The following is a 12,655-nucleotide window of genomic DNA, read 5'->3' on the forward strand; positions in this document are numbered from 1 at the left end:
CCCTGGCTTTGCGCCTGCGCCGTGAGGATCCCGCCCTTGAGCAGCCCGGAGCCTCCCGGGAGAAACTGGGCGGCCCTGACGAGGCGCGGGTGTTTGGGGTACGTGGCAGCCTCACGACGCCCGCGACTGGGGCCGGGGACTCCGGGCCGGGCTGGGACCAGGCCCGCCGGGAGGGCGCGCTGGGCGGACGCCGGTGTCGCAGGGACCACCCGCCCTCGTCCCGGAGGCCCCTTCGCGTTCCACACATCGAGCGCGCCCTCCCGAGGGGACTGAGGCCGGCGCCGGCTACCACAGTGATCTTCCGTGACTCGCCCTCAGCCCGCACCTTCTGGAATTAGGATGATTTCCACGGTGTTCTAGTCGGAGAAGGTCTCTGAGACAGCTGGACAAGGTGACTTCGTGGTTACTCAGACTTTTCTATTCATGTTACACATTTAACTGGAATTCTGGTAAATAGCTTTATCTTTTATATGTTGGAAGTTTTTCCCATTTTTGAATCAGAAATTTAGGATGAAGACTCTTTGGCCATAATTTAATATAGAACCTATTACTTTGAGGAGTAAACGTATTAACGGTGCTAAACCGCACGTGAACGACTTGGCAGATGAACATTGGACAATAGAACATTTCATGTCTTCATATGTACCCTCCAGCACTGGGGAAGGTTCAGCAGTTGCCTTAAAGCGGGAGTTTAACTGAAGACATTTACTGAAAAGTGACGTATTCCTTTTGAAATTTCTCTTCTGATAAACAACTTCCCAGGATAAAGAACATCAGGATGTGCGAGCCCAGCGCGTGTCCACGCAGCGCTTGAGCCTCGCGGAACGGCGTTTCGGTGCTGGGTTCCGCAGGCGCCGAGCAGACCCCGCTGAGTCCTCGGCACCTGTGAGTCAGTCCCTCAGTGTCACCTTGGCTTCCCTTGGGTGGATCAGTCTTCTGGCCTTTTGTTCTCGTGGCACGGATTTCTGATTAATCTCTTTTCCTGCTCCTCCAGAGATGGTTCAGGGCTCGCTGTGAGCTCCCCAAGGCATTTCCTGACTTCTGACATTTACTCGGAGAACTTTAGGCTGCAAAGGAGCAAAGTTTGCCGTTGTCATCTAGTTTTCGGTGTCTACCCCCCTTGACCTTCCTCTGGAGTCTCCTCTTCTGGTTCTTTACCCACCTCTTTGGTTCCTTCTGTGGTTCTTTGTCAACGTGTCCTCTATATGTCGCACTCAGAGGCTCAGTTGTGGCTGAGTCTTGCATTACAAGTGTTTTGCAGGTGTCTCTGCGAAGCATGGATATGGGATGGTGAAAGTGGCAGTGTGCGTAGAGTGTTTGGGATTAGATGGGCAGGTGGAAGGGTGTCTAGGTAGGAGCGCTTTGGGCTGGTGTGAGATAATGAGGTTCTAGAATGTGCTGTCAAGGTGAAACTGAAAGGAAAGTTTAGACAGGAGACTTTGTAAAAGACAAAATTATGGTAGTTTGGTACCAAATGGATGCAGGGGCTGGTGGATGGGTGGAGAAGAAGGCAGAAAATCTTGCCAAGGACATTGTAAGTCTTGAATCAGTCCAGGAAAATTAAGGTTCAGTTAACAGAGATAAGTCCAGAGGGGGAGCTAATTTTGGACAAAGTGTGGTGTTAAGTTTGCTTTTCTATATGGTTCAGCTGATAGACATTAAGAAGCATTTAGGAAAATACAGGAAATAGAAAAGTGGGTGACTTAAGTCCTACTTCCTATCCTGTCTATGTATATATAACAGAGCCCAAATGAATTCATGTGTTGGGGTCTGCTTTCCTATTTCTAATAGGAATGGCATAAAATGAGTTCTAGCAAATTCTAAAGTCTCTAGGAGATAGTGATATTCAGTAAGCAGCTGCAAATCCAGGTCTCTAATTCAAGGGAGAGAGGTCAGGTCTGGAGAGAGAATTTTCAAAAGTAACTGATGCATAGCACATTTCTGTGTTTTGGTAAATGTGTTGAAAAGATGATTACAGTTGGAGAACTAACTGTTCCAGATACTATTCTAGGCGTGAAGGGTTTGTCCTAGCGCAGATGTGCTGTGGCACTGTAGCATACCTACTACAACAGACATGATATGTTTCCATACATTGTCTCATTTAACACGCAGAAGAACTTCAGGAGTAGTTATTAACTAGTCCGTTTTGCAGAACTTTACAGCTAAGATTCAGAGTTGAAGCATCAGGTCTATCTGATTTAAACCCAGGCCTATCTGATTTCAAAGTCTATGAACTTTCATTATTTTATGCCATAATCTGTCAGGGTGTGAATTGGGGATAAAAGAAAGTTAAACAAAACTCTTGGAAACAGAGAGGAAGGGCTTAAACCATTAAGATTAACTTCAGAGGTCAAGGATAAAGCTTGGGCAGAAAACAAGTAGAGGGCAGGGTTCTGTCCTGATTTACAGAGGATGGGTTTGTGACCTTTCTGATGCATTAACTTAGTAATGCTAAGGTGTGCCGTCCAAATGGTCACCTGTATATAAGCCACTCTTTCACAGAAGTGGGATTTTCTTTTCTTTTTTAATTCCCATGCTGCTAGGAACAATTTAGATTTGAATGATTGGGAAGAGTATCCCAGGGTAGGCAGGAAGCCAAAGCTGTCAACAACTGCTTGTCACTTGCTGGTTTTGCTTGGTATGAACTTGGTCAACAGTAGGGACTTACTTAGTCCTCCGTCTTTCTAGGTTACCTACCACCCTCTTGATCTTTGTTTCCATTTTGCTTTTCCTGGCCTGGAAGTGGAATTTGTAAGCACCACACATTACCTTCCATCCCATGACCATACTGAAGCTATAAATTATAGCTTTGCTCCTTCCTAATCCTTTTCTTTCCACACCAAATGTGTTTGAGCCTCAAACAAGGAAGTTGGAAATATTATTTGACTTTTTCTGCGTTTTAATTGGTCACAAATCTCTCCGCTTACACACATGCCCCCGACTTAAGGAGTCTTGAGCATTTCCTTAATGTTCTTGACAGCTGATCAAAGGAAGACATGTTAGGATATCAAGACTGCAATTAATATTGTATTGTTTGCTTAAGAATTTGGAGAGAGTTATTGCTTCTTAGTAAGTGAAGATAAGCATCTTGAGGTTTATAAGGGAGGTTGAGGCTGACTTGGCCAGAGATCCAGATGTTCACATTATTTTATAATCATCCTTTTAAGGATGATTATAATCTTTCAAGATTTCATGTGGCATATTGCATGTAGGCATGAACAGTACCAACATTACTTTGCTTGGAGTGCTTCAGGATGCAGGAATAGGGAAGCCTAAGTAAACCCCCAAATCTTGGCAAGCTCAGGAGGAGGGAGCAGATAGCACTGCTGGGGTGGTCTGTGCTGCTTGAATGCTCCTGTGGAGAATCACTTCCCTGTAGATAGGCCACAGGTTACAGTGTACCGAAAGCAGTGACTGTCAACCCACATAGCTGGTTTCCACTAACATGGTTTTGCTCTGTGTCTTCTTCCTTTTCAAGTCCTCTTTTAAACATGGAAACTTCTTCCTGAATTACACAGTTCTTTTCTCACTCTCTTCCTGCCTCCCTTCCTTTCACTATACATTAGCTATACTGAATTGGGCATATAATCCTTAGCTCAAGCATAGCTTTCTTTTAATAATTAAATAGCTAAACAATAGCATGATCATCTATGATGGTATCATCCAACTAGAGAACAACATTGTCCGTATTTACCTCTGTGCGTTTTCTCTGCAGTCTGTATGCCCGTCTCTCTTACCTCTGTGTGCTGATTGTTCTATTGCCTTTTTTGTAGTTTTCATAGTTTTATTAGTGTGCTCGTGTTTATATGTCTCTATATATGTATATGTGTTGTTTGTGTATATATGTGTACATGTATGTGTAGCCTAAATATAGCACCTAAACAATATTCTATTTACTTTCAGTTATTTATGAACTTAATAAGAAGCAGCCTGGCGACAGAGCAGACTCCGAAAAAAAAAAAAAAAAGAAGCTTATTCTGTATGTAGCAACATGGAGGTAGTTTATTTCACTCAGTAGTGTGTTATTAATATCAAACTGAGTGTGCAGTTTGTTTTTCCTTGCTGCTGTATTCTACTTTATTATGTCACATAATTTGGGTTGTTTCTAAATTTTTGTTGTGAGCAACAGTCCCCATACGAATCTTCTTATCTATGTTTGCTGAAGCACCTGTGCAAGGCATCAACTAGTTCTAACAGGCTTGGATTAAGGTTTAGTGGGAATATGCACGTGAAAAAGAACTGTAACAGCGTGCTCAGATGAGTGATTCAGAAGTGAAGCTAGAATGAAGATGATGTAGAGAAGGCAAGGAGACCAGATGAGAGGTTGTTATAAAGCTAGGAGATGTTGGGAATAATTGGAAATGGAGAAGACCAAGTTAGATTTGAGGGAGATTGGAGGATGGACATGCTGGGGCCTAGAGGTTAATGGCACATGTGGCTGAGAGAGAGAGACAGACAGACATTTTCCCCATGCTTTCCAGCTGAAGTGCCTAGGTAGATGGTGATACTATTAAATGAGATACAGAATAGATATCAGAGATAAGTATTAGAAGGGAAGCCAAACTTGGAGGGGATCAGTGTAAGTTGGGTGGTAGTTGGAAATGTTGAATTTTTGGAATGGTGAAGGATGTCCTTCACACCCTGTCAAGGAAGTGTAGGTTAGAAAAGTGGTCTTCAGATGAGCTTTTGAGTCATGTTCTGCAGACTGTTAGCCTGTAAGTGGTCACTCCATAGGAACACACAGGAATGGGCCCTGATGTGAGAAGGCTGATCTGGTTTATTGTGACCATAGTTTTTAAAAAAGGCACTCGATTGCACTGCTCCTGTGGATCACAGTAATACATGTGCTACCCTGCCTTTATGTGAAACAGAAAAATCTCCAAATGAAAGCAGACATCAGGGTCTTTTTCTGGAAAGTCATTTCAGGGAAGTTATAGACCAAAGCAGCTCAGAGATGGGAAGCCTCATTTGTCCCTTCCTTCTTTTGTCTCTCTATTAGCTTCCTTGTAATCCTGATTCTGAATGACTGATATTTCAGTCACTTTATTCTTGTTAGGATTCTTTGCTGGGAACTAGTGTGATTGTTTGGAGGTAAAAAGATGCTCTGGCCTTTAGAGTTACCAGAGGTTTTGCACTGGTTCTTTTTTATCTGTGAAGGTTGATATTTCTTTATCCTTTGAAGTTGCTGTACTTTGGATAGGCCTTTTTTTTTTTTTAATGATCTTTATTGCCCTTGAGGATTTGACTGTGGTGTAAATTGGTAAATAGCTTCATTTCCAGATGATTTTAAAAGGCAAAGCTCGGCTCCAGACTCGTGGGTGGCATGCTCTAATCCAGGGGCACTGGGATCGGGTCAGTGGCTTTGTCCTCTGGTCTCTTGAGGCCAATCTCTGGCTGGGCTGGAGGGGTCAAGGTGCTCTTGGACCAGTGTCAACAGCACTCTGTAGGAGATAACTAGGGGCCATAGGTATAGATGCTCTCATGGGGGCAGTGAGGACATCAGAGGTCGGAGGTGCTCTGGCATAGTGTGCTGCAGGTGAGGTCCCTCCAGCAAGGGGTGCCATGGGCAGATGGTGCTTTGGTAGGGGGCACTCTGGTGAGAGACACTGCAGTCAAGAGGTGTTCCAGTGGGGGGCTCTGTGGGCTGGAAGTGGAGCACTAAACATTCACTGAAAATAATTTGTATTCAGATGTTTTAAAATTTGAAGTGAAAAAAATAGATTTTCATATTCTGATTGCTTCAAACATACTTAAAAATGTTCCAATAAATAAATCAGGTGTCAATTCTTTAAATAAAAATTAATAAATATATTAATTTAGCTCCTTTGTTATACTAATCATATTTCTAAGTACACAAAACTCATGTGTTTAATGGTGCCATGTTTAATAACTTAGTTCTGGAAGCCAACTTCTTAATTCTCTATTTTATCATCATATTGATTAATCATCATCTGGCATATAGAACCACGGACTATAGAAGTTCACTGTCACATTTTCCCTTGGGAAGACTACTAATTCTGAGAAATGTAGTTGCCGTTTGGTTCCCCAGTACGAACATACCTCTGAGTGATTGCTGGTGGACACTAAGGGTAACTACCTGTATTGGGAAAGCAGAACTGCTGGGGCTACTCAGGGTACTTTTCAAGATCCTTCCCAGCCTTAACCAGGGCCACCTTAGCAGGTACACTGACCACCTGGGAAAGAGAAAGAACAAGTTAACCCATATGTTCACCATAGAAAACACTTTTTATCTTGAAAAACAAGGAGCCTTTTCCTGTACAGGACCGGTTCCTACTTATATTTACCAGCCAATTGTATTGGAGTCTGTATACTTTTTTATTTAGCCCTCAAAATTAATATAGCTCCCAAAAACCAATCCCTTATTGTACCTTTAACTGCAACCGCCAGGCACAAATGAGCTATCCAACTCAGTACCCCTTTTGGTAGGGCTAGGAATAACAGCGGGAGTAGGAACAGGAGTTGAACAGGAGTTAGCAGGCTTGCAACTTCCCTATTACCAATGCTGTCCAAGGATTTTATGGAAGGCTTGGATGACATTGCCCAAAGTATCATTACCATACAAAATCAGAGAGATTACTTGGCAGCAGTAGTTTTACAAAATAGAAGGGGACTAATCTAACTGCTGAAAGGGGGAGGGCTTATGTCTTTTCCTAGAGGAAGAATGCTGTTTTTATGTCAATCAGTCAGGAATAGTAAGGGATGCTGCCCAAAAGCTAGCTGATTGAGCCTCTAGCATATGATAACAGCTGTCTGAGTCATGGGGGTCTTGGTCAAAAACGCTAAGTTGGGGATCATGGTTCCTTCCTCTGGCTGGCCCATTATTAATGATTATACTTTTCTTGGTTTTTGGAGCATGTTTGTTAAATCTTTTAACCAAATTCATTTCCTGTCACATAGAGACCATTAAGCTTCAGATGATCATGTGACGTTTTCAGCCAGTTTTGGGGGAAGACACCACTCCAGGCCATCAAGAAACTACCCTGTTTTCAGTAGACAGAGCAGGGTGAGAGTTCCGTGATCCCCAATGGTAGGGACTGCACTCCAAGTCGGCATGAAGCAGTTACAGAAGAAATACCATTGGTCCCTCTGCCTCCCATAAAGATTTGTGGGTATCAGGTCTCTCAGGGGGAAATGAGGCTGGAGTATATGGCCTGAAGGCAGGGAACCTAAGGCCACATAGACTTCCTAGAACTAAATCAAAAGGAAAGCCCCAGCTTTCCATGCCCAAGTAACAAAAGGACAAGAAGCTACTCCCTTTTCAACTCTCCCCTGTTTTCTGCATGGCAGATGGAATAATTAAAAGTACCACTCATTGGTGTCCTCCCACAACCAATCAGACTGGTTATGGGCCTAGTATCCATTTGCAAAGGAGTATAAATTTGTAACTTCACCTTCAGCTTCTGATTGGTCCCCTCTCACAGCCAATCTGACATTTGCATAGGGTGTAACTTTGTAACTTTGCTTCAGCCTCTGGTCAGCTTCCACAACCAATTAGACTGGGCACTGGCCACTCCTTCATTTATATAGTGTGTAAACCGAATAACCAATGGGAAACTTCTAAAGGGGTTTAAATAAAACCCCAGGAAATTCCGTAACCAGCCACTTGCTCAAGCCCACTCCTACTCTCTGGAGTGTACTTTTATTTAAATAAATCATCTGCTTTGATTGCTTCATTCTTTCATTGCTATGTCTGTATATTTTATCAAATTCTTTATTTGAAATGACAAGAGCCTGGACAACTCATAGTTAAGACCCTCCACTGGTAACACCTCTACTCCACCATCCATTACACACACACACACACACACACACACACACACCAAGAGGGTGAGCAAGAATGAACAGAGAGCTTTTCCAAGATGAACAGTCATACATCTAACCTTTATAGAACACATTCATTTCGGTACAGGTGATATTCTTAGGACTAAATAAGTTATTTAAAGCTGAAAGGGACCAAGCATGGTGGCTCATACCTGTAATTCAAGCATCCTGCGAGGATAAGGTGGGAGGATCACTTGAGGCCAGGAGTGTGAGAAAAGCCTGGGCAACATTGTGCAAACCCTCTGTGTGGATAAAAATAAAAGAATTTCTTAAGTTGAAAAAATTTATAAGCAAATAAAAATTTTATGCTATGTTGCAAACTTTGGGTCTTCTTGTTGGAGAAAGCACTGGCCCTAGCTTTAGAAAAATACACCTGCAGTGGAGAGCCTGACTCAACTCAATATGAGCTAGATCATGGAAGCCTCAAACTTAAAACTTCCTCTGTTTGACCTGCTGGAGAGAGTAAAAACTGGAGCAGTGTTTGCATACCCTGAGAGCTACTTTCAAACCAGGAAACCGTCCATCATGGTTTCTGTTCCATCAACCTGTGTGTTTTAGAGATCGCCAGGATAGATCAGTGAGTGAGTGTCCTTTTGAGTTCCTGCCACTGCAACAATGTTTGATTTTTATACTAGACTTTTATCCCTTCGAACTTATTTTTTATTTGTATTTCACCTTATTTTATATGCTTACATATGAAGTAACAATAGTGATAGCATTAAAGGTCTGTATGTGTGCTTTTTTCTTTTTTTTTTTTTAAAGATAACAATAAAGTTTGCCTCATGATATAATAAAGTTTGCCTCATGATACTGATACAATTATTTGGTCCAGATCAATTCCAAATAATTAAATAAAAATATGCAACTGAATCCCAATCAATCTAAAACTGGGAAAATATTTATAATGCATGAAATAGCTCTAAAATCAAGGGGTATCTAAGGAGGCTGGGAAGATTGGGTAAGTTCAGATTTATATGTTTCTCAATTATTTCTATACTATATTAAAAACAAGTTCTGTTATTTTGGCCAGGAATATGAAGAGAAAGAAAAGAGGAAGAGCAGAGAAGAGGAGGGCAGAGGAGAGGAGAGGGAGAGGGAGAGGAGACAGGGAGGGAGGGGAGAGGAAGAGGGAAGAGGAGTGGAGGGAAGGGAGAGGAGATGCCTAGACTGAGTCTTCAGTTGAAAATGTTTCCATTCTGGAGTAAGGTCAATAGGAGCAACATTTATAGAAAAACACTGCTGAGAATGCTTTCCCAAATGGTTCCAGATTTATTTCAAAATAATTTCTGAAGCAAAGAAAATAAAAATGAAATGTCTAAGTAATTTAGAACTTCTTTTTTGTACATTTTGTTGAATAAAGAAGAGCTTTAGTTTTCAAGTCTTAGGAAGAGCTAGTGGACGCTGTAACTATTTTTCTATATGCTTACTGATTCTTGTTTCAAGTCTCCCACCTCCCCAGATTCAAACTGACAATGATTTCAATTGAGCACTTTTGTCCTCTATATATCAGTATTTGTTTCTTTTGCGCAGTCTCCAGTGTGGTTTTGAATTGCATTTCTCCAAGTTTTAGAGAAAAATAAAGTGAGCTTGACGTTCTGTATATCAGGCAATTCTTTCTATAAGAAGGGGCAAGACTTTTAAAGCAGTTTCAAATAGACTCTTATTGACTAATATTCTCCTGAAGGTGACACTTTTAGCTGTGCTTATATTTTATTTATTCGATTTTAAAGCCCTGGAGACACAGCCCTTCACTCCCAGCTCAGATCTGAAAGCTGATGTCACTGCCCTTTTTTCCAGTGAGACAGAAGAGATCTTTCTAGGTCTCATGAGAATTAGCTCTCCAGCCAGCCTTTATTTATTGTATCTATGTGACTATTAGATCCTAGACATTCATTTGCTCCTAAAGCATGTAACAACTTAAATTTAAGTTTGCATACACATAATCTTTAATAATCTCAGTCCAGTTTCAAATGAGAGGAACATTAAAACAGTCCTCTGACTTTGGGGTCTGTAACGGATTTTATTGAAGTCCTTGAGCCATCACACTTACCTTGGATCTTTGTTTTCCTCTCTCTCTGGATTTAAGCCAGCCTCCAGTGAATATAACTTTTCTTCAGATTCTCATTAATGACTAGTGATGCCTGGTACATAGCTCCCAAGAGCACTGAATTTCTGGCATCTGTTTCATTCTCAAGTGATGCCAGTGGCATCCTCATGAGCATGATATGAGTTGAGGCTTCTCTTGGAAGCAACATCAAAACAAAACTTGGCAGGGTCTTCTTCAGGGACAAGATAAGGTGGGGTTTGTTTTCAGAGTTTGATTTTGCGATTTTTTTGTTTGTTTGTTTTTTGGAAATGGAGTTTCACTTTTGTTGCCAAGGCTGGAGTGCGGTGGCACGATCTCGGCTCACTGCAACCTCTGCCTCCTGGGTTAAAGTGATTCTCCTGCCTCAGTCTCTTGAATAGCTGGGATTATAGGCGCCCACCACCACATCTGGCTAATTTTTTATACTTTTAGTAGAGTTGGTTTTTCATCATGTTGGCCAGGCTGGTCCTGAATTCCTGACCTCTGGTGATCCACCCCTCTCAATCTCCCGAAGTGCAGGAATTACAGGCGTGAGCCACTTTGCCTGGCCTATTCTTATTTTCTGAACAGATATAATTTCCACTTATTTACTCATTATTTTATTTTTTTATTACACTTTAAGTTCTGGGGTACATGTGCAGAATAAGCAGGTTTGTTACATAGGCATACACGTGCCATGGTGGTGGTTTGCTGCATCCATTGCCCCATCATCTACATTAGGTATTTCTCCTAATGCTATCCCTCCCCTAGCCCCCACCCCCCTGCTATCCCTCCCCTAGTCCCCCACCCCCCGACAAGCCCTGGTGTGTTATGTTTCCCTCCATGTGTCCATGTGTTCTCATTGTTCAGCAGCCATTTATGAGTGAGAACATGCGGTGTTTGGTTTTCTGTTCTTGTGTCAGTTTGCTAAGAATGATGGTTTCCAGCTTCATCCGTGTCCCTGCAAAGGACATGAACTTATTCTTTTTTATGGCTGTATAGTATTCCATGGTGTATATGTGCCATATTTTATTTTATTTTTTTTTTAAAGAAAGAGGGAGAGAGAATGGGAGTATTGCTTTCTTGCCCAGGCTAGAATGCAATTTAGTAATGGGTATTGAAAACCTCTTGTATACTGATAATTATACTTAATGATGTAGTCAGGAAGGAATAAGGGAAGAAGATAACAAACAAACAGCCAACCAATATTTCATTTAAACCTATGAAATGCTATGCGATTACTGAGGAGTGATTTACTTCCAATTATATAGTCACTTTTGGAATAGGTGTGAGGTGGTAATGTATGTTTTGTGTATTTGAAGTGGAGAGTTCTATAAATGTTTATTAAGTTTACTTGTTCCGGGTCTGAGTTCAAGTCCTGAATATCCTTGTTAATTTTCTGTCTCGTTGATCTATAGAATCATTAGCTATTCTTGTTACATTGATCCTTTTACCATTATGTAATGTCCTTCTTTGCCTCTTTTGATCTTTGTTGCTTTAAAGTCTACTTTATCAGAGGCGAGAATTGCATCTCCTGCTTTTTGTTTATTTGTTTATTTTTACTCTCTGGTTGGTAAATCTTCCTCCTTCTCTTTGAGTCTTTGTGTATTGTTGCATGTAAGATGGGTCTGGATGCAGCATACCGATGGGTTTTGGCTTTTTATCCAATTGAAATATATATAAGTTTAATACTGGCGTTTGATGCTAGCTGGCTGTTTTGCCCATTAGTTGATGTAAATTTTTCATTGTATTAATGTTCTTTGCTTTTTAATATATTTTTGGAAAGGCTGATATTGGTTGTTCCTTTATATGTATAGTGCTTCTTTCAGAAGCTCTTGTAAAGCAGGTCTGGTGGTGGTGAACTCTCTAAGTACTTGTTTGTTCGCAAAAGATTTAATTTTTCCTTCGCTCATAAAGCTTAGTTTGGCTGGATAGGAAATTCTGGGTTGAAAGTTCTTTTCTTTAAGGATGTTAAATATTGGTCCCCACTCTTTTCTGGCTTGTAGGGTTTCTGCTGAGAGATCTGTTGTGAGTCTGATAGATTTCCCTTTGTGGGTAACCTGACCTTTCTCTCTGGCTGCCCTTAGTATTTTCTCCTTCATTTCAACCCTAATAAATCTGGCAATTATGTGCCTTGGGGTTGGTCTTCTTGAAGAATATCTTTGTGGTGTTCTCTGTATTACCTGGAGTTGAATATTACCTTGCCTTGCTAAGTTGGGAAAGTTTTCCTGAATGATATCCTGAAGAGTATTTTCCAACTTGGATTCATTCTCTTCATCACATTCAGGTACACCTATCAAACGTAGATTAGGTCTTTTCACATAGTCCCATATTTCCTGGAGACTTTGCTCATTCCTTTTTATCCTTTTTTCTCCAATCTTGTCTTCTCGTTTCATTTCACTGAGCTGGTCCTCGACTTCTGATATCCTTTCTTCTGCTTGATCAATTCGACTGTTTAAGCTTGTGCATGCTTTGCGAAGTTCTTGTGTTGTGCTTTTCAGCTCCATCAATTCACTTATATTCCTCTCTAAATTGTCCATTCTCGTTAGCATTTCGTCAAACCTTTTTTTAAGGTTCTTAGTTTCTTTGCACTGGGTTAGAACAAGTTCTTTTAATTCACAGAAGTTTCTCATCACCCACATTTTGAAACCTGCTGCTGTTATTGGAACACACTCGTTCTCCATTAAGTCTTGTTCCGTTACTGATGAGGAATTGCGATCCCCTGTAGAGGGAGAGGCATTCTGATTT

General features: G+C 41.3%; 1 long non-coding RNA gene across 1 annotated transcript in view; it reads left to right on the forward strand.

The window, feature by feature from the left end:
* Window positions 1-272: 272 nt before the first annotated feature.
* The window catches only part of LOC135277712 (uncharacterized), a 35,215-nt gene continuing 22,832 nt past the window's right edge, over window positions 273-12,655 (forward strand). Inside the window, exon 1 of the long non-coding RNA XR_010345310.1 lies at window positions 273-885. This is a non-coding gene — a long non-coding RNA (uncharacterized LOC135277712). The remainder of the gene's footprint in view (window positions 886-12,655) is intronic.

This window comes from Aotus nancymaae, unplaced genomic scaffold (assembly GCF_030222135.1).
Source record: "Aotus nancymaae isolate 86718 unplaced genomic scaffold, 86718_ANA_hifiasm-v0.15.2.pri h1tg000032l_1, whole genome shotgun sequence".
NCBI classification, from domain to species: Eukaryota; Metazoa; Chordata; class Mammalia; order Primates; family Aotidae; genus Aotus; species Aotus nancymaae.